This window comes from Aythya marila, assembly GCF_965140915.1.
Source record: "Aythya marila genome assembly, chromosome: 2".
NCBI classification, from domain to species: domain Eukaryota; kingdom Metazoa; phylum Chordata; class Aves; order Anseriformes; family Anatidae; genus Aythya; species Aythya marila.
The window spans coordinates 102,654,164-102,680,988 of record NC_139043.1 but is presented as its reverse complement, the minus strand read 5'-3'; the positions used below and the strand labels follow the sequence as shown (position 1 = coordinate 102,680,988).

Below are 26,825 nucleotides of genomic sequence, written 5' to 3'. Positions count from 1 at the left end.
AGCAGGAGAATAGCATTAAGGATCAGCTATAAACTAAGGTGTCTTTCAGATCCTTTTGTATATTGGGTCTACTGACTTGTGAGCATTGGTTAATGAAGAAAATAGCTTTTTTTTTTTCCTGGAAAACATCCTTCTTTCATGTAAATTCTGATCACTTTGGTCTGTTTAGCAGAACTGAACTTCAAGTGCATATGGACCTGGATTATAGATGTTTGTAGATGCAATTGTCCTGGGAGGTGGACACAAAAGCTTTTGGCACTTGGAGAAAGATGGGATAAAACACTGCATTAAAATCACTGTCATGCACTGTTCCTTCTAGTAAGGATGTTTCTGTTCATACATGTAAGAATATTTTGAACAGCCTCATGCTTGCTGTGATTCTTCAGTGCTCTAAAGCCTCTAGTGTCTGTTCATGGAAGACTGATAAAGAAGCAGTGGAGGTGGGTTTAGTTTCATGCTTCCTGGTTTCTTGCTGTTTAGATCAGGAGCTATAGCAACTTTCTGAAGTTTCTGTAAGCTTCAAGGTGCACCCAGGAGGAGACTGTTGGTCCAAATTCCACTGCTGCTTCCTCACGTTTTCTTATTCTACCTGATGCGGCATCTGGATTCATGAGTTTGTCCAGTGGTGTCTTTCCACATTGATTTATCATTGATACTGTACGAGCCCCATTTTTAAGTGGGAAAACTATCACAATACTCATGGAGGTAACATATTCACTTCTGGGACCTTCTGCTTCTTAACTCTTAAAGAGAGGATATTTACTTGGCAGAGTTAAGGGTGGGGGGAGAAAAAAATGCTTAGGATTGTTTGCTGTATGCAGAACTCTTCTATGTCAATGGATTCCGGTTCCAGGTGTAATGTCAACCAGGCCTTTGAACTACTAGAGACAGAAGGAAACCTCTTTCAGGGAAAAAACTGAGAAGAAGCAGAGAACAGTTTCTTGATACTTCAGGTAGCTCATAATTTAAGGTAGAAGAGTACTCATTTGAAGAGTAATCCACTCCAAAGACCATTTGGTGAGTGACAATGTGTAGATGTTTCACACTCAGTCTGCCTCCCTATGTGACTCTTATGCTTAAGGTAAGAACAGGTACGTGTCAACACCTTGTTCTGCTCATGAGGGAAAACATTCACCTTAACGCCACAGTTCCTCATTGTCTTGTGCATTGTTTGTCTAAGCAATGGCACTGCCTGCAAAGGTTCTCTAGCTCTTTGTGTTCTGCTGTGTGTAGATTGGGTGCAGGGCAAAATAAATATAATTTTTTCAAGTCTAAACAGTCTTAACATCACTACATATTGACTGCCATTGAAATTTAATCTTCTCTTAATGACAACATATCTCTGGCAAGATGAAGATAGCTGAAAAAAATATAGGAGTCAAAGTTTTCTTGTGTTTTTTGTTTTTCCTTCCTTTTAATAAATCTGAAATCATACTTTAAGTAAATCTGAAGCCCTATAATGTTGCTCGGTGTTTCTTTGCAGGTCAAGTAATCTTATTTAAAAGTAAGAACTTCTGCCACTGTTTTTTTCTATGTATTCTGATACCACCAATAAAGAGGTAATTAGAAAGTTGAATGAACTGGCTGTTTACATGATGTGCAAAGAAATGCTGAATTAATTTCTTTTAATCTTGCATGAGAAAAATCAATTTGAAGATACCACCGAGTTTGCAGTAAATGTACAGCATCTTTTGAGTTCAGTCTTTCATCCCCCAACACTGTGCTCTCTAAAGCTAGTTTCATAAAGACGTTACTGTCGGTAGCTGCTCTGTCAACATGAGCTAAGCGAGCAGACAGTGGGGGGTAGATTTAGGGAATTTATTTATAAGCAGATTTGAAAGTATAGCAGTGACCAGTAAGGTTTTTATATTGGACTACTTATGCAATCAACAAATCATTTTACTTCCCAGTAGTAACTTCCCAATTTCTTCCTGGCTAGAATTCATAATACACTTGTTTTCTCTTGATTGTTTGTAATTGAACTTGCATAGTTATTCCATTCCTTGAAAGAAAACTGATTGAGAAATATTCCTGAAAAGCTAAATGTGCTCTTAACCTTTTGCTCTTGTCTGAACTCTCCTTGTTTTTTTCAATATATCAGAAGTGGACCGTGTCCACTTGTCATGGCTTATTGTATTTATTTTCTAGAGGAAGGTTTTATTTTGACTCACTTTATCAGATGATACATGACGATTATATATCCAAGTCTTTCTGAAACTGGTCTATAAAAATCTGCTTCTAGAGATATAACTTTGCAGTGGCTCATTAAAAAGTATTATTTGACAGTGCCGTGCTTATCTGGGAGTTACTGTTCTCCAACAGCATTTCTCCTCCACACATTAATCTTTTCATAAGCTAGTGTTACTCACAGTGGTATTTTTAGTCATTGACTAAAATTTTACGAATCCCATAAGGACCTCTTTAGCAGTACTGTAATTAGTTTACAATTCACAATTAGTTCTGAAATACATCTATTGACTGATACCTGATTCACTTGAAACATGCTTTATTGGTCTTTCGTAGAATAACATCAGACATACAAGCTGCTTATTTATAATAATAAATGTCTTATATTGACACAAGCCTTGAACAGCTATGTTTGTTATCAATACACCACAAGTATTTAATTAAGCAAATAACTTGCTTATTACTGGTGTATTGACCTTAAGCGGTAGACACCAGTCCTTTGCTTGTTGGAACATGATTTTTCTCAACCTGTGTAATCCAAATAATTCTCTCATACCTTAGAAACTCTTTTCTGATTCTCTGAGGCTATTTCATGGAGCACCAGTAAACATAGTTGACATTCTTTATGCCATCATTTATGGTGGCTTGCAGGGCATGCTTGGATCCTGTCTGCAAGGAATTTGTCTGTAAACAAACAAACAATTTAAAACCCAAACAAACAAGCCCAGTGGTTTAGATCACCTTGTGAAGCAAGAGCACAAGAATCTGTTTAAAGAATGGGTTGTGTTGACATACACAGCATTACTTGCTGCTACTGTTTTAAGGTGAAGAACACAACCTGAAATTTCTGGGGGAATGTTTTCATTAAACAATGCAGCTGGTCATCCACAGTGCTCCGGTCGTTAGAGCATGGTGATATTATGATTTCTAGCAAAACAAACTAATACAATTAACTTGAGGAAGTATTTTGGAAACGGCTGTGTTTTGCTCAGTCTGTTCCATCTCTGGAGTATAGTCTGTTTTTTGAGTGGCCCAATCTACTTCCCTTTCCTTTTCGTAAAAGAAGAAACAAGATTCGTATTTAAACTAATACTTTCAACAAGCTGAAAATATTTTGTCAAGATGAAATATTAAACCAATGTAATACATACTACTACTACAGATCAGGGGAGAAAAAAAAAAACAATCTTGATGCTTTTTTGTTTCCTTCTTGTATTTGTAACTGATTGTGGACCAAAAGTGGTTTTTGTGCCATGTTAGATCTTGCAGGTATTTGTTTGGACCTTTTATGAGCTCTTGTCTTTTAAATCAACCGAATCCAGTTACTTTTTTCAGTGCTTGCTTATGGCTAGAGAATTACTGATTGTACAGGTTTTGAAATCATCTTCATCATAAAGGAATCCAACCCAAAATGCAAAGCTCTTAAATCCAAACCCTTAGTAAATTAACAGCTTTATTTTCAGGTGACTCTTTGGTGGCTTTGGTAATGTTTGGTAGCTGGAAGGATGATTAGTATCTGTTACAAGAACTGCTTACTGTCAGAAATTAATTGTTGTATGTATGTTGGTAGTCAACACTTTATGCTATCCTGTATTATGATATGGGCAGAAAAGTTCTTACCTTCATATTATTATTCTTTCTTAATACGTATTTTAATGAAGAATTAAGTGTTTCTGATCACCCGCAAGTATTCTAATTCTTCAACTCACACTAAATGCACTGCAACAGTTAATTTATAAAATACTTGACTAAGTCCATCATCCTGTCATCATAGACAGGGTTCACTTGGTTTTTGTTCACAGGTGTATATATTTTTCAGAGCACTGGGTGGCTTGAAAAGCTTTCTTGACCCCCATCCACAGCTGGCAATTTATTTAACATTTCAAAGGATAGCCCTTCCTCCATGGGTGTTCTGGTAAATACTCTAACTAGGGCCAGGTCTTCTAGCATTTTAATTAACTCTCCACACAGGGAGCCTTCCTGTGGAGGAAACATGTATTTTCTCTAAAAAGGGCTTCCAAAATAAATTGAGATTGCAAACAATGGAGGAGGAAAACCACTTTGAAATATACGAGCAGTTCTGTTATTGATTCTGATGTCATAATGTATGCAAATATCTGACGTTGTAGGTCAGTGTGATGTACAAATACGTAAAAAGCATACTTCCATTGAAAGGACAGCAAGTCAAGCTGTGATTGCAAGAATCCCAGATGTGAACGTAACACAGCCATCTCATCAGTCTGGGAGTTACTGATCAAGGTAGAATAAGGAGCTGAGACCCAGAAGCATGGCAGAAAATGCTTTTTGTAAGTGTCCTTATCTTTGAATGTCTAATTTTTTTCAGTTTGAATATAGTACATGTCAGCAGAAGTGCTTCAAAAGTACTGAGCAGTTTTAACTTCCACCAACTTCAACTGGAGTCAGATGGTCATTGTTGAAGATATGCACACACAAGTGTTAAGCTGCATACTCAGAATATATTAATTCATCTTGGAAGCATATTTCTTATTTTTCTTCAGTATTATTTTTGTCACTTTGTACTGGGTTCAGTCACTGAGGACCTATTTAAGTTACAAAGATATTTCATTAGCTTAAAATAGGATTGTTTAATTTTCTTTTACTTTTTAGAGGGCTTTCAGTCTGAGGCTTAACACTAAATAGGTGGTATCTGGTTGGACGTGATGATCATGAAAGTCTTTTCCGACCTTAATGATTCTGTGATTCACGAAGCCCAGTGCAATATGCAAGCCCTGACTCAGGAGCTGCATGCTGATAAATCTACTTAAGTTTAAGAATGGCAGACTTCTTATAATACTGACAGAAGTACTTAATTGTTTTTATTTTTTATTTTCCCTTGTGACCATAAATGTCCATTGGTATTCATCATGAAAAACTTCAGACTGAAAGGCTAAAACCTAATAAACTGAACAGAATCATATAATGAAAATCATTAGGAGGAGTGAGGTACAATAATCAGTATGGTTTGAGCCTGACTGTAGTTAATCTGTATAATATACACACAAAGATTAGCTATTTCCAACATAAGGGGCGTCTGTTCAAACTCAGTTCAAACCTTTGGTATATATGCTTTATATCAGCATGTGCTGTGTTATCTATAATTACATCTGTTCCTCCTTTCTACGTGCCTCATAGGTCCCTGCCTACCTTACAGCATATACAGTATAGAATACGTAATAGCAACTGAATAAGACATGTTGACTGCATGTCAGCTTTGATTTTATTTTTTTTTTGGAATAATTTTTTCATTATATATAGGAGTTATTAGTCTCATGTGGCTTTTTCTAAGGATTTAACCACAGATATATTTTCCTGTATAGCAGATAAAAAATTTGGGTAGAAGTGGAACAAGATTGAACTTGCATATCATCTAAATTCCAGTTACTAGTTTAGATGTCTCCAGCCTATTTTCGTTATAAATTTCTTTTGGAGAGCTATTCCCTTTGGTGGCTGAATTACTATGTCAATTAATGTTTTCTAGACTTTCTGAAAACTGCTTCTCAAATGAAACATTCTAACTAAAAATGAGGAAAGGTAATGGTAGCACTGCAACTCTACATGGAACTCCTCTGATGGCAAGGCATCATATATAAGAAAACTGAACTGGGAAGAAATTAAACCTTCTGGTACTATTTTTGTCCCAGTGCTAGCCTAATGATCTGGGCCCCTCGGATCCAGTTTGGACAAGTTCCCTGTCGTGACAGCATGAAAAAGTTTTGAAATCCTAAAGTACACCACTCCTGGTTTTCCTGTCTAAAATGTTATTGCTATTCAAGTGAAGAGTGACTTGTAGCCACTGTTGATATCCTTTCACCTCCCTAAAGATAAGCATGAAACACAGAGTAGTAGAAGATATTTTAGCAGCAGCACATCGTGTTGGGAAAACTATCCCACTCTGCACTGTGCAGATTTTGGTTGTGCATAATGCAGATTTTGGTAACTGGAAAGTCTCTATGTGACCAGCTTTGGGAGCAAGAGGATCAGCAAAGAATACGGGGACTCATACTGCTCCAAGCAAAGTGCTCTGAGCCTACACAGATGGACACTCGTATTCCTGCGAGGGAAGACTTTTTCCCTGCCCCTCACTGCTAGTGCACGACAAGACTGTCTGCAAAAAAATAAGAAACAGCTTGTTCTTGAAGTCCTTAAGCTGATTTACCTCAAGCTGAAGCAGACTAGTAGTAAATGAATTGGATGTTACCAGGATTTTCTTTATGTGGTCAGGCTCCTTCGTAATACTTAGAGCTTTGGTTTACCACCTCTGGCAACAAAACTATTTGTATAGTGGTACAATTTTTAGTATAGAGCTTCTGGACAATTATTAGGATTGCCATTTTAGCCTAGTAAATGTGCACAACTACAAAAAATAACCTCTCTAGTCTTTCTGTGAGCCATATGATTATCAAATGTCATCAGTGGACTTGAGAGCAAGGGAGACTGAAAATCCTGTACTCCTTAATTGGAGCAATCTAGGATCCAAATCCCATTCAAAACATGATGCAACTTTGTTTTAATATTCTAGATCCCACGTCTATTTTGTTGCTTAGGGCTTGTTTTGTATCTGTCATACTGTGCCTTGAACTAATAAATCCTGTGGGATCTTATCTAAGCTGGGGTCAGTGTTGGATAAACTATGTCAGTAATTCAGTAATGACTGAACTGTAGAGCTGGCTTCTGACTGTTTCTGACTTCAGGCTGTTGATGGTTGCTTTAAAAAGTCTAGAGGAATGCTGAAGAAAGCATTGCAATATTATCAGCGCCTTAAATTTAATGATTTGTCCACAACTGTGGAAGGAATTTGGCAGAATTTGTGTCTGAGTGAGTGGGTCTGTAGTCAAAAGAAGTTGTGATGACTGCAAAGAGAAGACCTGCATCAGAATAGCTAAGGTGTCAGATAACTGCTGGGGTAGCACTCAAACTTTATCCTGTGTCCTCAGAGCTACCTGCTAGTCCGGGTGTGGGGAACTGTGCCACTGGGTATGAAGGCGCTTGGGTGTGAGTTGGCTGTGCAATCATACAAACGTGCAGGGAAGCAAACCTCTGTGGCAGAGGCCGTGGTTCTTCCTTAAAGAAAACCTATCAGCCTGTTGGCAGTGACATGAGTCTTTCCTTACAGCGATTTCAACCAGTTCAACAGTTCATAGGCACCATTGTCATCTGCTGTTATCACCTTGATTTGCTCTTTGCTCACCATCAGCTCTGCACTGAACAAAGGATTCTCTATCTAAATGGCTTGCCCCACCGCATAATTAGAGGTGTTCATGCTATCTTTGCAATTTTGATAGTAAACTTTGAAGTAAACCTCAAAAGAAAACTTTATTTCTGTGTAGATTTTAAGTGCAGCTTGGATTTCTCTCTCTCTTTTTTTTTTTTTTTTTCTCAACGGGGGAAGGCATAGTGATTAACTTCAAGATCAGCTCATGAAAGGTCATCTTCTGGTGAAATTTTGTACAAGACAGACACTGGTCTGGCTTTTTCATAACAGTAACCATTTTTTAAGCTCCTATGGAAGCAAATCTTCAGCTTCCTGATGGTTCCTTAATAAAGAGCTACAGCTTTCACATGGCTTAGTGGATGGCTCTTCATCAGTTTCCTCCACATTTCACAATCTACTACCTATGAATGAGAATATCCCCGAATCAGCTTTTGTTTCCTGTTGTCCTCTTTATTTTTCAGGCTAATGTATTTTCTGTCACCTTCTGCCAAACATATGTTAAAACTTTTCTGCAAGACATTCTTCCAACTAACACTACGGAGTAGTTCCTTTTGGAAAGCCAAGTGGTCCCAAAGAGCACTTTGATGTAGCAGGACACTCTGAATTGGCATTAGTTCATCACACCATGTTGCAGTAGATGCAGCAGCTTGAACACTGTAGTATCCCATCAGAAAGGCAGATGCAATATCCATAGATCCAGAGACATGTAGGCCTAAGTACAGGATCTTGCATTTGATGGTCTCTCACTGTTCACACACATTGATTGTTAATTTCTTTAAGTGTTTCTTGGTCTTTTCTGTGCCTTTGTATGAGGAAGATCACCCTCTTGCAGCAAGAACTCAGATAAATCTGTTGTCAACGAAACCGTAATTGTGAAGACTACTCTGAACAGTGTCAGTTGAAGTGCTACAGGTTGCATTTGTGCTTTTTAGTTTACTAGTGGTGAACAATGAACATGAAAACAACAGCTCTGAAGACACTTGTCACAGATAATTACAGCTCACGACTTTTTTTTTCTTTCGTTTTCCACTCCCCTTCACCTTCAGTTCACACCATGTTTGGGGTGAAATGCATGCGCTTCTGTATTGATTGTGAAATTATGTTAGGTTGTATTGTTATGGTTGGGTACCAGATAACAAGTCAGGCAATTCAATTATTTCCTTGCTGTCTCAGTTAACCAATTAATCCATTTTTAGCAACTCCTTTCATGGAGTTGGTCTGGCTAAAGAGAGGTATTAACTTGTTATCAAGAGCTGTTTAACCAAGTCATGAACCCTTCACGTCTATGGCTGCTGTTCCTGAAGCCATATGGGAAAGAAGGAAGATCGATGACTGTCTTTGTCTTAGTAGATTCTTTCCACCTTCTGGTAGAAGTGGTTCAAATTAAAATGGTGATAGTAGCCAGTTATTCATGTCAATAACTGTCTCATCAACAGTCCTGGCTATCGGGGGAGGTCCCAGTTGACTGGTGGCTAGGAAACATGACGCCCATCTACAAGAAGGGCCGGAGGACTGACCCAGGAAACTACAGGCCTGTCAGTTTAACCTCAGTGCCAGGGAAGCTCATGGAGCAGATTATCTTGAGAGTCATCATGCAGCACTTGCAGGGCAAGCAGGCGATCAGGCCCAGTCAGCATGGGTTTATGAAAGGCAGGTCCTGCTTGACGAACCTGATCTCCTTCTATGACAAAGTGACGCGCTGGGTGGACGAGGGAAAGGCTGTGGATGTGGTCTACCTTGACTTCAGCAAGGCTTTTGACACCGTCTCCCACAGCATTCTCCTCAAGAAACTGGCTGCTCTTGGCTTGGACTGGTGTACGCTTCATTGGGTTAGAAACTGGCTGGATAGCCAGGCCCAAAGAGTCGTGGTAAATGGAGTCAAGTCCAGTTGGAGGCCAGTCACTAGTGGTGTTCCCCAGGGCTCGGTGCTGGGGCCGGTCCTCTTTAATACCTTCATCGATGATCTGGATGAGGGCATTGAGTGCACCCTCAGTAAGTTTGCAGATGACACCAAGTTAGGTGTGTGTGTCGATCTGCTTGAGGGTAGGAAAGCTCTGCAGGAGGATCTGGATAGGCTGCACCGATGGGCTGAGGTCAACTGCATGAAGTTCAACAAGGCCAAGTGCCGGGTCCTGCACCTGGGGCGCAATAACCCCAAGCAGAGCTACAGGCTGGGAGATGAGTGGTTGGAGAGCTGCCAGGCAGAGAAGGACCTGGGAGTGATGGTGGATAGTCGGCTGAATATGAGCCAGCAGTGTGCTCAGGTGGCCACGAAGGCCAACGGCATCCTGGCTTGTATCAGGAACAGTGTGACCAGCAGGGCTAGGGAGGTGATCGTCCCCCTGTACTTGGCTCTGGTGAGGCCGCACCTCGAGTACTGTGTTCAGTTTTGGGCCCCTCGCTACAAGAAGGACATCGAGGTGCTTGAGCGGGTGCAGAGAAGGGCGACGAAGCTGGTGAGGGGCCTGGAGAACAAGTCCTACAAGGAGCGGCTGAGGGAGCTGGGCTTGTTCAGCCTGGAGAAGAGGAGGCTCAGGGGTGACCTTATCGCTCTTTTTAGGTACCTCAAGGGAGGCTGTAGCGAGGTGGGGGTTGGTCTATTCTCCCACGTGCCTGGTGACAGGACGAGGGGGAATGGGCTTAAGTTGCACCAGGGGAGTTTTAGGTTGGATCTTAGGAAGAACTTCTTTACCAAAAGGGTTGTTAGACACTGGAACAGGCTGCCCAGGGAAGTGGTGGAGTCACCATCCCTGGAAGTCTTTAAAAGATGTTTATATGTAGAGCTTAGGGATATGGTTTAGTGGGGACTGTTAGTGTTACATCAGAGGTTGGACTCGATGATCTTGAGGTCTCTTCCAACCTAGAAATTCTATGTGAATTCTGTGTGAATCTTATGTAGCAGTAAGTCTGACCAACTCAGACAAGATCAGGGTTAATTCAATATGCATCTTAGTCCTCTTCCTGCAGCTCATCTAGTTTAACATCTGATGTAGTACATCTCTTGGCTGGTCATTATGCTAAAATCACTTTTAGCCTTTTCAGGATACCGGAGTCTGTATTCATGATACACATGCATTCATTGCCCTAGCAGAAAAAAAGGAAGGATGGGGTTGAGGTGGTTTCTGATGTGAGTGGTATATGCATTCAGTGGCTTTTCTCTCATTATTTGCTCTTTGAGCCACAAAACAATCCTGCCAGTATCCAGTGGTCACTCCTCTTCACCTAAGCAGTTGTTATGCAGAGGTTATAACCTTGGGACGAACTGAAGCTTCACACTCGCATCCTTAGCTGTTCCTGAGGCACACAAAGCATTCTGGTCTACCACAGGAGATCTGCACTTCAAAGCTATGATGGACACAAAGCTGTGATGTGTTAGAGCCACAAGCGAGGAGCTCATGTCTGCTTTGCCAGGAAGTGATTATCCTGTGTGATTGATTCCCAGACAGTTCAGAGGTTTGTTGTATTCCAGGGCCTTGCAACTTTGATGGAAGAGCCACAGAGAGCTTTGAATCTCTGTTGGGCTGATCTTCTGAGTTAAACACCTTTGAAGAAACAGTAAAATAGTTCATTTAACAATTTTCCCTACCCTTCATACTCCTTATCAGGAAGTCTCTGATACTAAGATGAAACATATCCAGAAATACATTCATATTTCTTGACAGTTCACTAGTATTGTGAATTCTGATCAAGATTAAACAAGGTATAGTTGGAATACCCAAAACATTTTTGAAATCGTTTTCCCCACATTGGAGTCAGCTGTTTTGGGTGTAGCAATAGAGAGGCTGAGCTAGCTTTAAAATATTTTAGTCTGACGTGAATGCTTTGTTATACTGCTCATCTTCCTCTCCTGAGGAAGAGATCCTCAGAAACAGCAGAGATGAGCTGACCTTCTTCACTAAATGGAACAGCTTCTCAGCACAATCTTCTCTCTCCGCACACCTTTCCCTTTCTTCTGATCAAAGACTTTTCTTCCCTAGGACTTTAAACATTGCGCATGTGAAAATGAAGAACTATTTAAACATCAGTTTAAAGATCATTTTCCAAAGAGCATCAGTGTTTCGATATAAGCAAGAGATTAATCTTCTCAGGGGGTGATACGTCCTTAACTACTAAGGTTTTGTCTACATGTATATCAGCTTATCAACATCATGAATAATATTCTTATGCAAAAACTTCTTAAGGCTCTTCTTTCCTGGGGTAGAAAAAAGTATAGATGAACAATGCAAGAAAAATCTATGCATCCCAATAATCCGTAATATTAAACTACCAGTGCATTGTTCTTCTGATATTTAAAAATAAATAAAAAAAAAACACGTTGAAAGTGGTTCTCCTGTTATATTTTGAGAACTGACTACTTGAGACTTTTGTTTGTTTGTTTGTTTTTGTATATTTATAAATAAGCATTTTTAAAGATCAAAACAGTATGCCATTTTTTATGAAAACAGTGTCATACTGTGGCCTGATGTTACAGAAGTGGTCCAACAGTAGCAATTGATACCGAACTCTTTACCAAAATTCGCATGACTGTATGACTTAGGTGGACCACTAAGGTGATACAGTCAGGGGCCCTTTATTTTAAATAAAACTTGGATGCACAGATAATGCGTTTGTATATGGAGACATGGCAGGAGGAGTGAGAGATGTGTAGAATTTCAGCTGCAGACTTGGCTTACAACGTCTCAGCTGATTTGGAGAGATTCCCTGCACCACTCGCATACTGGCTCTGGGTGGGATGGAGTTACCTTTCCCTGCAGCAGCCCACACAGTGCTGTGCTCTGCACCTGTAGCCAGAACAGCACTGGTATCACACCAGTGTTGTGTCTGCTGCTGAGCAGAGCTGGCACCGCATCAAGACTCCCTCCAACTTGGGTGGGCAAGAGGGGGGCAGGGGACATCACCAGGGCAGCTGACCTAAACCAACCAAAGGGATATTCCATGCCTTGTGGTGTCACACTCAGCAATAAAAGGTGGGAAAAGGAAGGAGAGAGGAGGGGTGGGCAATTTCTTTCTTCTCTCTTTGTCCTTCCACATGGCCTTTGCCTGTTTATTTCCTGTTTATTTCCTCTTCCTTTTCCCTTTAATTAAGTTAACCCTTATCTCAACCTGTGAGTTATTTTTTCCCTTTCCACTATACTGTATTCTTCTGAGGAGGGGGAGTGAGAGAGCAGTTGTGGTGGAACTTGGGTAAAACTAGCTGGGTAAAACCAGCACAACTCATCACTTCTCCCTACTTTCATCTTTTCAAGGACATCAGAGGGCATTAGGAGGCATAGTCTCAAACGGGGTAACAAACCCAGAGAGAGGACTGACCAGAGAAAGGTTTGCAGTCGAGTATTCCTCTTCATTGTGGTTTCTCCTTGATGAATTCATATGTTCATTGCGTTGTGTCTTTGATCCTCGTGGTGGCAGCAAATACTAAGAGGAAAGAAACATATCTAGTGCAGATGAACTGTATTTTAATTACAGTTAAAAGGAACACACTCGTATTTTTAGCTTTTGTTTCCAGTGGAGCAGCTCAAAAACAAAAGATCAACTCAAGCTGCAAAATATCCTTATCTGAGACTTCACTTCAGTTTGTGTGAACTGCTGGGAGCCATTTAGTTGGAAGAAATATTTCCTCTTTTTCTCTTTACCCCAACATCAGTAGGTAAAGATAGCACTAGTGGAGTCTTCCTCAACTGTTGAGAAAGCTTACACGGCAGGCTCAGAGTTTGAGGTTTTTCTTTGCAATGTTGTCCAAAAGCTATTCTACAACTAGAACCGTGAGGTTGTTTTTCGTTAACCATAACACAAGTCCCAGGACTCTGTTGTACTAGGCACTACAGTGCCATAGTCGTTCCTAAAAACAACAATTTGCACACCAAGTCGTGGTCTGTCTGGTGAATGCCAAAGGGAATCAGTGAGACAAGTATCAGCCCGTATGACCGATAGTGGCACAACTGTTGTCAGGTTTGGAATCCAGCAAAGCCCATCCATGCAAGGCAAAGAAAGAAATATTGACTGGTAGTAATAAGATACTCATAACCTAGTGACTGAAGAGAAAAAATACTAATACCTTAAAAAGTTGGCTGCGGATTTAATACCGTGCTAATTAAGGAAAGAAGATAGAACTTTAAGTATCTGAAGCAACCTTTTCCAAGGTGGGGTCACTTGGCTTGGTCACGTGTAGGGGAATTTCTCCCTTTATTCTACTTTGTTTATATGTGAATGGACAGTTATCTCAGGGCAGTCGTGTTGATTTGAGTATCAGCACGGAAATGGGTTCACTCCATGTCATCTCACTAACCTTAGAGTCACACGTCAGTTTCTTGTTACCTTTTTCCCCTACCCTAAGCTGTCAGTTGTTTGTTCTGGCTGTCTTCTGTGTTTTGTTGGCATGCAGTGAAGATCTCGTAATGTATCAAACTATTAAAACTTAAGTCCATACTGTTGAAGTCAAGCAGAAGAAAATGAGTAGCTAAGCAAACAGCAGTTCATGTAGAAAACGGGTAAATACAGTCTGCACGCAGTAGTAGCAGGACTGCTTCTGGTATCTGAGCTTAATTTGTTTAAAACTAGTTTGGGTGTCTCACACTCAGGGATTAAAATTTTGTCTCTGGGCTGTGCTACAGTCAGAAAACTCAAGAGATGGGAAACAAGTAGGAGATATTTATATGAGGCTATTTTCTTTATCTCAGAAGTGGGCTAAAAGGCCAACTTAATGCCAGCCTTCCTGCTAAGGCCAACCTTCCTGAACTGCTTAGGATAAAATGCATTTTAAAAAATAATAAAAGTTGAAGGGATAAACCATTGTGCCTGTAGACATTGCTCATTTTCCTTTGATTATTTTTTTTTAGTTGTTTGAAATCTCATTCCAGATAAATTTGAGAGCTTAAGATAGAAAACTCTGCAGAACTAGGTATAGATCCAGGATAAACTGATAATGTATGAGAACTGAAAAGAGTATCTTTCATTTCTTATACTCTAAAGGGCATTAATATACTTCCAGGAAAAAATAAAAATGTTATTCATATTCATATTGGCATGCATCAAGCCCGACTCAAGTAAGGCAAGGAGCATTCTTTCTAATAATGAGGTAACTTGTACATGAGATCAAGTTGATGTGTCCTGAGGGGGACAGACTGGTGTGTGCAGATTTTCATTGCCATCACGCGAGTTTAAGATCTAAACCAGCAATTCTCCAGAAAACCACAGTGGTAGGTCTTAAAACTGCAGCGTTGCTCAACAATTGGCAGATCTCATTTCCTTTTTCATAACTCATATTTTGCCGTCTTGCCACCATCTCGTCCAGAAAATGTTTGAAGCTTGATAAGCCTTGTTTTATGTTGTTAAATGTGGTAGATTTATGGACTTTTCAGTCCCCAAATCACTACTTGTATTGTAAGTGTTAATGATGGGATTGCCGTTTTGTGTAAATATAAATATAGCACAGCCTACTAACCTTCACTGCTGAAAAAGCACTATTTGATGCAGTGTGGTTATGGAACGGAGAACACATAAAAGTCCTCTTTCTTTCTTTGTGACTGAGATGGGTATTCTTTTCCTTTGTTCCTCTTGCTAATTACACAGGATAAAGCGAGCTTGTGGGAAGAGAACTTGCATTACACCAACCAGTATAGTTGGAAGAAACTGGGCAAACCGTTGTGCACATAAGTTTTTGTGTCTTTTATGGTCAGAGCATCACTTCCATTCTACAACCCGATATACTGTAAGAGCTGAGTCGCCTTTTAAGGAATGCAAGTGCGGCTGTTTTTTTTTTCTGTGTCATCAGGAAAGGAGGAATTTTTTGACTGTTTGGGATTTTTTTTTTCCTTTGTGTATGGTTTTTGTTTTGCCTTTTCTTGTTCACTGAGTGTTTGAAAAGTTCAGGTTGTCATAACTGCAGGGCACCCTAAGTTCTGTCTCAGTCAAGAAGCAATCTGGTAATAGAAAAGGTCCTGTTCAAGGACTGCCTGACACACAGTGTCCCAGACTGAAAATCCACAGAGAAAATGGACAAGATGCAGGAAGTGAGAAACACAGTCAGTTCTTGAAGTTTGGAAATTGGCTTTTCTTTGAAGCACCTTAGCACATAGGCTATAATGTGTTATTTGTTGTTAAGAAGTGGTTACTGCTTTTTAGCTGGGAGGGAGGATTTGGATGGTGTGACTATTTGTGACTATTGTAGATTCAGTAAAAATAAGCCAATGTTATACACATCCATCAAATAATGCTGTTTTAATGCATGATTGGAGTTGCATGGAAAATTGGATGGGTGCAGAAAATCAGATGAAATTGCTGCAGTTGCTTTAAAGTACTTGGTCTCTGTGAACTACATGTTTTCTGCAGAGAATTGATGGGCAGTGGCACTTCAATCTTTATTTCTATGAAATGATGTACTTGTGTTGACTAGGTTAAATGTGACTTTATTATCCTCTGGTACTTTTTTTTTTTTTTTTAAGGCTTTTCAGCATATGTAACTGCTAGTCTTTGGACAACACTAATCCACGATATTTGTAACTTGGATCATATAAGAAATAATTCCCAAGTTCAATAGGTGTATAGTACACAAGGAGTAATTGCTTAAGAAACAGGCTGCTTGCCTCATCTGTTACATATCTTGCATTTAAAACATTGTGGTTTTCGAACCACAATGTTTCAGTGGTATTGGCAACATTTGAAGACTAATATTGCTTATGGGTGGAGTCAAAAAGATTTCTGTACAAAATGTTGGCAGCTGAGACTGGCAAGATTTACTTTCCAGACTTAGTAAGCGAATCCATATTAAATGACATATGATATTATGTCTTCCATCTCATACACAGAGTCTGTTACCAAATAGTTAAGTGCAAATCCAGTGATTCCCCACTTTGTTATTACACAGTAAAGCTAATATGGACACTTCTTGCTTTATGGAGTCTAGCTGTGTTCAAAAACAAGTATTTGAACATGTTATGCTGTCCTGTACTGTGTTGCACTGGGAGGGAATCTGTTGACTTCCTTTTGCTGTTACTGGGAAATTGGAAGTTACGTAGAATAAAGATTCTTCTGAACTCTGTTCTTATGCAGAGTGACCTTCTCGAAGCAGAAAATACGTGTGTAGCCATTTGACAGCATTTATAGCCTACCTACAGATTTGTTTGTATCACTTACTTAGGCTATTTCTTTAGAGAAGGTGAGTTTCCGATTAAGTAAAAAAATTCCCTGAGTCTATTTTGAAATCCTTCTGTAAATGCACAGTCATTTGTGTCTTGAAGATTCTTTGAAGCATAAGTCAGGGCCTTAGTGCAAGAAATTGAAGTATTTTTATTAGCTGGGAGTGGTCTCGCTGCAGAATTGAGAGTCTTTTTGTCTTCAGTTGCATTGACAAATTTTGCTTGTATAAGCACAAAAGGTGTATATGTATGAGGGTATTGGATATAGTAAATTAACTTTTGTTTAAAAACTTAACCGAATCCTTAAAAAGCCATTCATCTGCATCATTTATAAAAGGACGAAAAAATACAGCGTAATGTTAAGAAATCTGTTTTAGGTTATCTGTGTCACAGTCACTGAGCTCATGTCCTTTCCCCTTCCTTTTTGTTAATCATTCCCTCATGAGTTCCAGTAATCCATTCGATTCCAAGAGGGATTGGTCATTTCTCCCGTTCTGACAGGGCCCTGGGTTTAAATGCTGGATATATAAACTGTGATGCTTTTAGCATGTCTGTCTTGCATCCAGATTTTGAGACTTTGTTCCTTATAGAAGAAAGAGGATTATTAACCCGTGACTGAGGAGTCTTTTGAAGGCACGGCACTTCTGTTAAAAGGGGAAAAAAAAATCTTAGAGAATGGCTTTTTAAAACCATCAATGCATCTAGAAGACTGCTCGTCTCCTTTCTGGATTTGGGAGGTCACAGCAGCTTCCCTCTACAGACCTCTTCTTCCACATCAGTCTCCTTGTTTTTACAATTGACATACATCAGCTTCTTTTTTTTTTATTATTTTTAATTTTTTTTTAATTTCATTTTGGTTTTCCTGCAGAAGAGCTTCTCAATTCCAGACTGTTCTTTCTGTTTCATTTTGGAGCAGTGCCTTTCACAAATGAGCACTGTGCTTTGCTGGAGACGGAGCACAGGCTTATTGAACTATGCAGCTTCCTTTGTGCTCTTTCACCTTGAACATTTTTTGTGTAGTAAGCCATTTTGGTGGTCTTATGAACAGGCTCTACAGAATTAAAGCATAAGAGAGTATAAGCTGTATCAGTATAATCAGCTAACTGGGTGATTTCAATAATCCATCTAAATATATATAAGCTTTACCTTTTAAGGGATGATATGCACTGTTCATAAAAATGTTATATTTCGGTGTTTTTCAGTTATGACAGTACTGTAGCAGTCAGTCTGTCTGTATTTCTCATTAATGTTGAGTCATATACTTTAATAATAGCTATTTGTTTAGCATTTCCTAGGATTTTGCACTTTCTAAAAAAAGTATGAGGTAGGTGAATTAATTTTTAATTTGATTATGTGGCTATAGACCTCAGATAAATTTGGTAGATAAACCGTACATGTTATGAGAGCGCTGTATTTTTATTATGCAATCATGAAGTTGCTATTAGTGCTTGGTATAAAAAGGTATTTTTAAAGAGACTGGAATGTACATTCAAAGAAATACGTGAAAAGTGCTGGAGGTGGGGTTTGGCAAAATGTGAAATTCAATGAAGAAGCAGTACCATTTTAATTTTGATAGGTAAATTTTTCACAAAATGCCTCCCTTTTTTCTTTTTTCTTTTTTCTTTTCTTTTCTTTTTTTTTTTTTTTTTTTTGACACCTCCACTCTCTTCCCCTCTCCCCAATATTATAACACATGCATTTCAACTTTTTTTGGATCCTTATAATTTGTGAACACTTGCACAATTCACACTTCCCACACTTGTCAATCTTCAGTAAGAACGCCTTCATAAGGTAGATATTATACAATTTAAAACATAAAATCCCCTTTACAATTATTTGTTATATCTGTCTTCAGCTTCATCACGGTAGCAGCAATGGAACGTTTCCCACTTACTGACTTCTTGTCATGGGGCTGCGGTACTAAGAAAATCCCTCAGATCAGATTTAGCCAGGACCCGGGGAAACGGGGAAGAGCAAGAAGTCCAAGGAGTACCTGGTGTTGCTGAAGACAGCCATGTTTTTTGCTTGCTTGCTTCTTTTCTTGGTCTCGAAGGACCCCGAATTCACAATAAACAAAATTATGCTAGAGCAGGCAGTGAACTGAGAGCAACAGAGTTAATATTAAAAAAAAAAAAAAAAAAAAAAAAAAAAAAAGCTGGTCTTGCCTTTTTCCCAGGGTTATGCTAAGTACGTGCTTTGTTCCTATTTCTTAGCGTAACGAGAAGGAGGTGGACCGTATCTTGAAAAATCTCTTCGGCCTAAAAATGATTTTTAAAAAATTCTGGTTGGCAACCTCTGATTTGCCTGTAGTTGATAGACATCTCAGCTGGTGTTGGTAAAGCGAGCCCTTTTTCTGCTGCAGCCTGGGCCTTTTCTTGTACTTGCAAGAAATGTGACACTCACTCTAATGACGTGCCTAAGCAAACTAATCTCCTCAATCAACTCATCAGATGAAATCCTGCCTACTTAGGACCTTCAGGAGAATATAGTATGTGCCACAGCCTGTTTACAGCCATGCTTTGCAAAAAGATGCGATTTATAAAGCCTGTCTTCATTAAAACCCACTCCAGTGAGTGCAGGTGTTACCCAAGGTCTTCCTCATCTGCCGTGCAGCCAAGCACAGAGTGTTTTTCGTAACAGGGGTAGGGCTTCAACCAGTACTATGGGAATTCAGACTGTAGATCAGCTTCCCTTCCAGACTTAATGACAGTTAAATGCACTTTCCTGAAATCTTGGCAGTGTCTTATCATAGCTGCAGGGTGTTGTGCTTTTTTTCTTGATACACCCCCTTCTTTTAAATATACTCCCATACCAACTTACCTCCCTTTCTCCACTAACACAGCCCACCTCAGGTATATAAAAAGGGATTTCCAGAGCCAGCTTTCGTTTGTATCTCTAGGATCTTTTGGCATTCGCTGCTGCAAGAAAACTGGCACAACGAATCTTAGTGAGCCTGTCGACAGTCTTGCAGCTGAAGGAAAAGTAGGTCTATTAGAAGAATAACTTAAATGTTGCAAGAAGGCCCTGAAATCATTTTTATGTTCTGGAGTGCCCTGCACCAGTGATGCAAAACTGAAGGCTTAAAGATTGCAGCAACCTTGGCCGTAATAGTATGCGTGGGTAGGTATTAAGTGGATTTGCAAAAGGTCATGGGAGACCTGAAGCAGCCTGGCAAACAGCAGTGAATGAGGGCTGCTGAGTAACCCCCCTAGGAAACTGGTGCCGTAGACAGCTGTATGGACTGCTCCACCTTCTACCCCGAGTTTCCTGAGAGAGTTCAAGATGGGCCGTTGGCAGCAAAGTTATTCCCATGCTTTGGTAATTAATAACTTTTGACTGTATGTAAGTGCCTGGGGAAAAAAAAAAGAAAGAGAAGAAAAAAAAAAGAAAACAAAAACAGCAGTAAGTCATCTGTATCGAGATTTCATAAATGTCTTTTGTGAGGTGCCTCGCTGTCAGAAGAAAGCCACCAGCAGGAGACTGGCTGTTGCCTGTACTAAGCCACCATCTACCATTTGGAAACCTATCTTATGGTGCACTACACAACATACACCAGGGCTTGGGAATCCTGGTCGTGGTCTGTCATTAAGCTTTAATGCTTTACTGAAAGACAGATCTACTGGCCACTCGAGAATATTTCAGCTCTGCCACAAATTAGCATTGCAATTTTTAATGAATGGTTGTGCATTTTCAGAATATGTGAAATTGCATGAATTACATGAGAAAAATATTACTGGCATTGTTACTAAATTTAAGGTTTGAAAATAAAGTCTCAGAGCAATGTCAAGTTTGTGATATGGTGGCGAATTTTCTGTTTATGAGGCACGCATTTTAAGTGCTTATCTGTTACCATATTTTGAAAAAGTGCCTGAAACTCTTAAAAATCTCTTATGTAAATAAAATGAAAGTAAATATTATGAAGGCAGGCTTTTGCTTTTTTGGAAGTTATCATGTTGTCAACAGGGCCCTATGTAAATGTGTAATATGTCAAGCGCTGTATTTTTATCAGTTTTTAAATGTGTGGTCATGGCTAATAGACCTGTTCAAAAGGAAGGAAAATTATCTTTGTTATACCTTTCTACTGTGACAGGTACATCTTCTTAGTCTTGCAGATTGCCACTTTAAAAATAATAATTTATATAGAGAATGAATGAGATAAAACTTTTTGGTCATATTTTGCAAGGGAGAAATTGCCAATAGTCCTCCAAGTTAATCGCTGGGGTTAATGTGTGTTTTTTAATGAGACAGATTTATTTTCATCAGAGCCAAAGTTCATTCTTGCTTAGACTGTGAATTCCATAAGGGAATAGTAAGGAGTTAAGAAGGAAACATGATGAAATGTTGGTCTTCGCATCCAAAAGAGGATTTAAGTCATGAACTCCTGAACTTGTGATCCTCAATTACTTATCCTGGGTGCGGGAAAACTGTTCTACTTTAATGTTTTTATTAATGTGACTTGGAATGAACTCAAGCATTCTTTTGTCTTAAAATGCGTTTAAAGAAAATAACTCCAGATTAAAAAATACTAGATCTTTTAATTTTTAATCCAGTATTTTTTAAGTAGTCAGTATCAAAAAAAAAAAAAAAAAGAAAGAAAAAAAAAAGCTCTGAGAGAGGATTGGTTGTTGTTTTACAGGGTATGATGAACCTTGACAACAGTACTTTGGGAGCTGATGGCCAAGGATATTAGAACATTACCTAATAAATAAAATACTTAAGCCACCTGTTATACCTTGGTTCTTCTTAGAGTACCTTGAAAGCTCGGTGCAAGGGTGAGCACAAGGGTTACAGTGACCCATCTTCATCAAAAGACACCGCTGGTTTTCAATAGATTTCCTACAAAAAATAATGTTTTACTTCATTTTATTTCCAGTGGATCTTCCCTTTCACCAAAAAATCAAGGAAAAATCAGGTTCATATATTGTTTTCACAGAATTTCACAGAATTTTCTAGGTTGGAAGAGACCTCAAGGTCATCGAGTCCAACCTCTGACCTAACGCTAACAGTCCCCACTAAACCATTTCCCTAAGCTCTACATCTAAACGTCTTTTAAAGACCTCCAGGGATGGTGACTCCACCACTTCCCTGGGCAGCCTGTTCCAATGTCTAACAACCCTTTCAGTGAAGAAGTTCTTCCTAACATCTAACCTAAAACTCCCCTGGCTCAACTTAAGCCCATTCCCCCTCGTCCTGTCACCAGGCACGTGGGAGAACAGGCCAACCCCCACCTCGCTACAGCCTCCCTTGAGGTACCTAAAAAGAGCGATAAGGTCACCCCTGAGCCTCCTCTTCTCCAGGCTGAACAAGCCCAGCTCCCTCAGCCGCTCCTCGTAGGACTTGTTCTCCAGGCCCCTCACCAGCTTCGTCGCCCTTCTCTGCACCCGCTCAAGCACCTCGATGTCCTTCTTGTAGCGAGGGGCCCAAAACTGAACACAGTACTCGAGGTGCGGCCTCACCAGAGCTGAGTACAGGGGGACGATCACCTCCCTAGCCCTGCTGGTCACACTGTTCCTGATACAAGCCAGGATGCCGTTGGCCTTCTTGGCCACCTGAGCACACTGCTGGCTCATATTCAGCCGACTATCAACCATCACTCCCAGGTCCTTCTCTGCCTGGCAGCTTTCCAACCATTCCTCTCCCAGCCTGTAGCTCTGCTTGGGGTTATTGTGCCCCAGGTGCAGGACCCGGCACTTGGCCTTGTTAAACTTCATGCAGTTGACCTCAGCCCATCGGTGCAGCCTATCCAGATCCTCCTGCAGAGCTTTCCTACCCTCAAGCAGATCGACACACGCACCTAACTTGGTGTCATCTGCGAACTTACTGAGGGTGCACTCGATGCCCTCGTCCAGATCATCGATGAAGATATTAAAGAGGACCGGCCCCAGCACCGAGCCCTGGGGGACGCCACTAGTGACTGGCCTCCAACTGGACTTGACTCCATTCACCACGACTCTTTGGGCCCGGCTATCCAGCCAGTTTCTAACCCAACGAAGCGTGCGCCAGTCCAAGCCAAGAGCAGCCAGTTTCTTGAGGAGAATGCTGTGGGAGACGGTGTCAAAAGCCTTGCTGAAGTCAAGGTAGACCACATCCACAGCCTTTCCCTCATCCACCCAGCGCGTCACTCTGTCATAGAAGGAGATCAGGTTCATCAGGCATGACCTGCCTTTCATAAAGCCATGCTGACTGGGCCTGATCGCCTGCTTCCCCTGCAAGTGCTAGATTCCTAGATGTTCCTAGATGTCTTTCTGGTAGCCATTTTTGAACACCAGAGCTGTTTTCATATACTGTGCCATGTTTGTCTGCATTGTTGGAAACATGGGAAATTTCTGGGAAATTGACAGGTGTAGTGTAGGAAAAGCAGGACAGAAATGTTCCTGCAGCTGTAAAGTAGCCCCCACACTACAGATCTCCTTTTTAGCTTCTTTAGTAGAATGTGAACTCAAATGAGGATGGAAGAAGGCAAATGAAAGTGAATGCTAGAGCTGTGTACTTCAGTATCATTGAAAGTTATCTCCTGACCTAGCACTGCACCCATTTTTAAATAATGTTTTTCAAATGATAAATCAAGCTGTTTCAAAAGGCAAATATATTTTTGGTGTGCCATAGCTGAAGGTCTGCTTTAAGTTAAGGTTACTTAACTTGTCATTCTGAACACTTCTGTAACGTTTCATTAAATGCTTTAGAATTCACAAAGCATCACATGCACTTACTTTCAAGTGCTTTGGAAATTTCTGTACAAAAACACTGAAGAGAGAAGGGAAAATAAAATTGTCATATCCTGGGATCTGACCTTATGTCACTTCTTGGTGTCCAATGGTGTAGATTGGATTACAGTTAGGGTTTGCAGGGTAGACTGTTGAATTTATTCTGTGGACTGGGAATCGTATGATTTGTGTCTAGGATATCAGAGCTCCTGGGTTTGGGTTCTTTGTTTCATAATATTAATGCAGTAGATTTGCATGTATTTCAGCAAATATCACTGGTCTGAAAGCTATTTTTGTCAAATGTTGGAAATGTGTTTTAACAATTCCCAAAGATTGCTTTAGAAGAAGTTTATATAGGCTGTCATAACTCACATGTCAGTTAACAGCTTAATATCCTTGAAGTCTTTCTTTAATCATTTTTGCATGAAGAACTTAACTTTCATGAACAGAAATAAGTGAAAATGTTCTCTTCTCAGAAGTCAGCTTTTTAGAACACAAGCATGAGAAACACCTCCCTGGAACTGAAGGCTGAACTTCTCTACCAGAAGAGTGCCAGTACACTACTGTGAATATTCAGGGCAGGGATAAGCTCTTCCTAACTCATTTTCCTGTTTGCCAATTGAAGTCGGTGACACGTTCTCACTTTTTGTAAAGCAGAAGTGAAGTGGTAGATCATTCATAACTGTTAATGTTGTGAGCACAGGATGGGGGGTGCACATTTAAGACATGTAAAAACTATTTTGTTGTTGTTGTTGTTTTCTTGTTGATATTCGGAAGGCCACCTCTTTTATTTATTGGGATAAGCAGCCTGTGGCCTGCAAGCCTGCTGGTGAATGCACTTCTGGCTGCCCTGTTAATAGGCAGCTCCTTACAAGCTGCCTAAATGGCTGTGATTCTGCCAGTCTCTTCTTCAGGCATCCTCTTTCACAGGAGATCATTGGCGTGAAGGAGGCTGACGTAGGAGGAGCTCTTCTCTGGCTTTACACAGCACTGTTTGCACAGACTTCACAGGTCAGAGGCAATGAACATACACAGTAATCTTACCTGCACAGTGAGGAAAGGTGTCATATGCCCTTCCTGGCTGCAAGGCTTGGGTGCCATGCTATAAACCATTCAAACAAGGCTTTGAAGACTGAATTGTAGTTCTGAAGGTTCGTGCAGCTCTCACCACCACCAGGTGTGTGGATTTTGCAAGTACTGATAAATTAATTTGTGTAATGTTTGTCAAGATGAAATCCAAGGAGCATAGCTATCTGGAGTCTGAGCCTTCAGAAAATCCCTCTTCTCGTCATCAACTGTTTTTCATCCATAGGTGTTTTTTTTTTGGTTGGTTGTGTTTTGCTTTTTTTTTGTTTGTTTGTTTGTTTTGTGGTGGTGAGAGGGGTATTTATCTATTTTAGGGCACCTCAAACTTGTTTCTTTGTTTTCTGGTAAGCACTTTGAATTTTATGTTATGCTTTAGGTACTGAGAGCTTGATACCAGTGTATCAGTATATATACCAGTTGCCCAGAGAAGGGCTACAAAGATGGTGAAGGGCCTAGAGAGGAAGACGTATGAGGAGCGGCTGAGGTCACTTGGCCTGTTCAGCCTGGAAAAGAGGAGGCTGAGGGGAGACCTCATTGTGGCCTACAGCTTCCTCATGAGGGGGAGTGGAGGGGCAGGAGCTGATCTATTCTCTTTAGTCACCAGTGATAGGACCTGTGGGAATGGTGTCAAGCTGAGGCAGGGGAGGTTGAGGCTGGACATCAGAAAGAGGTTCTTCACTGAGAGGGTTGTCGCACACTGGAGCAGGCTCCCCAGGGAAGTGCTCACTGCACCAAGCCTGTCAGAGTTCAAGAAGCCTTTGGACAGTGCTCTTAGTCACAGGGTCTGAATTTCTGGGTAGACCTGCATGGTGCCGGGAGTTGGATTCGATGATCCCTGTGGATCCCTTCCAACTGGGGATATTCTGTGATTCTGTGATTCTATGATATTAATGACTTGGGTGCCAAGTCTAGCATCTGGAAAATAAGAAAAGCCGTGAGATGAATGCTTGGTTTAAACTACTTGCCAAAATTCACAGAGAAACCCTGTGACATTAGAAGAGAGAATTTGTGTTCTGTTTTATGTTCTGTTTTGTTTTTAATAAATGTTCAATTTCTCTAACTACTTTTGCAGTTCATGAACTCATTCACTACAGCTTTGCAAGAGAGGAGTGGAGAGTCCTAGAAACAAGCGTCCCTTGCCGTGTAGCACTTGTTCATTCCCAGAGGAAGTCAGTTGTGTGCTTAGAATGAGGAAGGAAACCGCCTGGGAAAACCAGCATGTTGTCATTTAATTGGAGGTTGCGTCATAAAACAGATACTTGAGGGATGATGGTGAAGAGAGAATTAATGTTGCACTGGTACCCTTAGTTTAGAAGCATAGCTTCTGCATCTTAATGTTTTTTGTATATGGCTTGCCAGCCTTTTTTCTTGTTCATGGTGTTCCTTTTTAAGACAAACCTAGGAGACGTAACCAGATTATCTTTCCTATGATTGAGGCACGGGCCATCAAAAAGGTTCTGGATCTACTGTGCATCCTATGACATTTGAAATAAGAAAATAAACCATGTTAGAGGTGGCATGTTATCTTTCATGCAGATCAGCATTTGGGGTGGGGAGAAGGTACCTGGTGTTAGCTGTAGAGGAGTGCTGAGTCGCAGCAATGTGGGAGTCTGCTGGGGTAGTCTGCAGTGACCACAGGCACTTCCACATGATTCCTCCATTATCACATCTTCCTCTACTTCTTTCCCAGCTTGACGATATTTCAGTCTTATTTCTCTCCCATCCTGATCTCAGGTGCAGTCATGTCAGCGTGACCAAAGTGCATTCTGGTTCCACTTCCCTAACCTCCTCCATCATTACAGTGTCTGTACCTACACAGCATACAGTAGCAGTTGGAGTTTGGTGGACCTTGTGGGTCCCTTCCAACTTGGGATATTCTGTGATTTGTTGATTTGTGGATGTCACAAATGAATACATTTTCACAGGACCTTTCTGAGAGGATGTTCTATGGTTGTCAAGGTGCTCATCAGTCTCCGTTCTGTAGTTTGCCAGATTCATTTCATCTCTTTTTTTCCTTAGTCCAGTCTCCTTGAGGTACAAGTTTGTTTTCTCTCTGTGGCCAAGTTTTCAGGCATTTCATCATGCCTAGTCAGTCTGTCCTCCACAGTTACCAATTCTAGGTTCCCTCTACCCTCTTCAGCTGGTTTGAAGTCCCAGTAGCTTCTCTTTTAGCAGACCCTGCTACCGTTTTGCATTTTGACAGTGCTGCTTCTAGTTAAATCATGCTTGAACCTTGCACAGGAGAGAGTGAGAGCATATCTCTATTCTAGATTTCCATGGTCTCAAATCAAGGGCAACTGAAGCTTTGGGAATGAAGAGTCCCTTGTGGATTGGAGTGTTACAGGAAGGGAGAATGAGCATGTACCAAACACGTGTGGCATTCTTCTCTTCCTCGACTCCACTTCCAATGGAAAAGTCTTGGAAAACTGACTAATTCTGGGAGATTTTCACTTGGGTGGCAGATGTGTTGTCTTAGAGTTT

The 26,825-nt window shown here is 40.5% G+C and overlaps 1 protein-coding gene and 1 long non-coding RNA gene across 2 annotated transcripts in view; one reads left to right on the top strand and one right to left on the bottom strand.

The window, feature by feature from the left end:
• The window catches only part of GNAL (G protein subunit alpha L), a 193,355-nt gene that overhangs the window by 9,347 nt on the left and 157,183 nt on the right, over positions 1 to 26,825 (top strand). The gene's annotated exons all lie outside the window — the stretch shown is intronic.
• On the bottom strand, positions 10,036 to 18,672 carry LOC309874781. The gene is made up of 3 exons (XR_014316914.1): positions 18,548 to 18,672; positions 12,731 to 12,835; positions 10,036 to 10,962 (listed from the first exon to the last, which is right to left on the bottom strand). It is a non-coding gene; the product is annotated as an uncharacterized lncRNA (long non-coding RNA).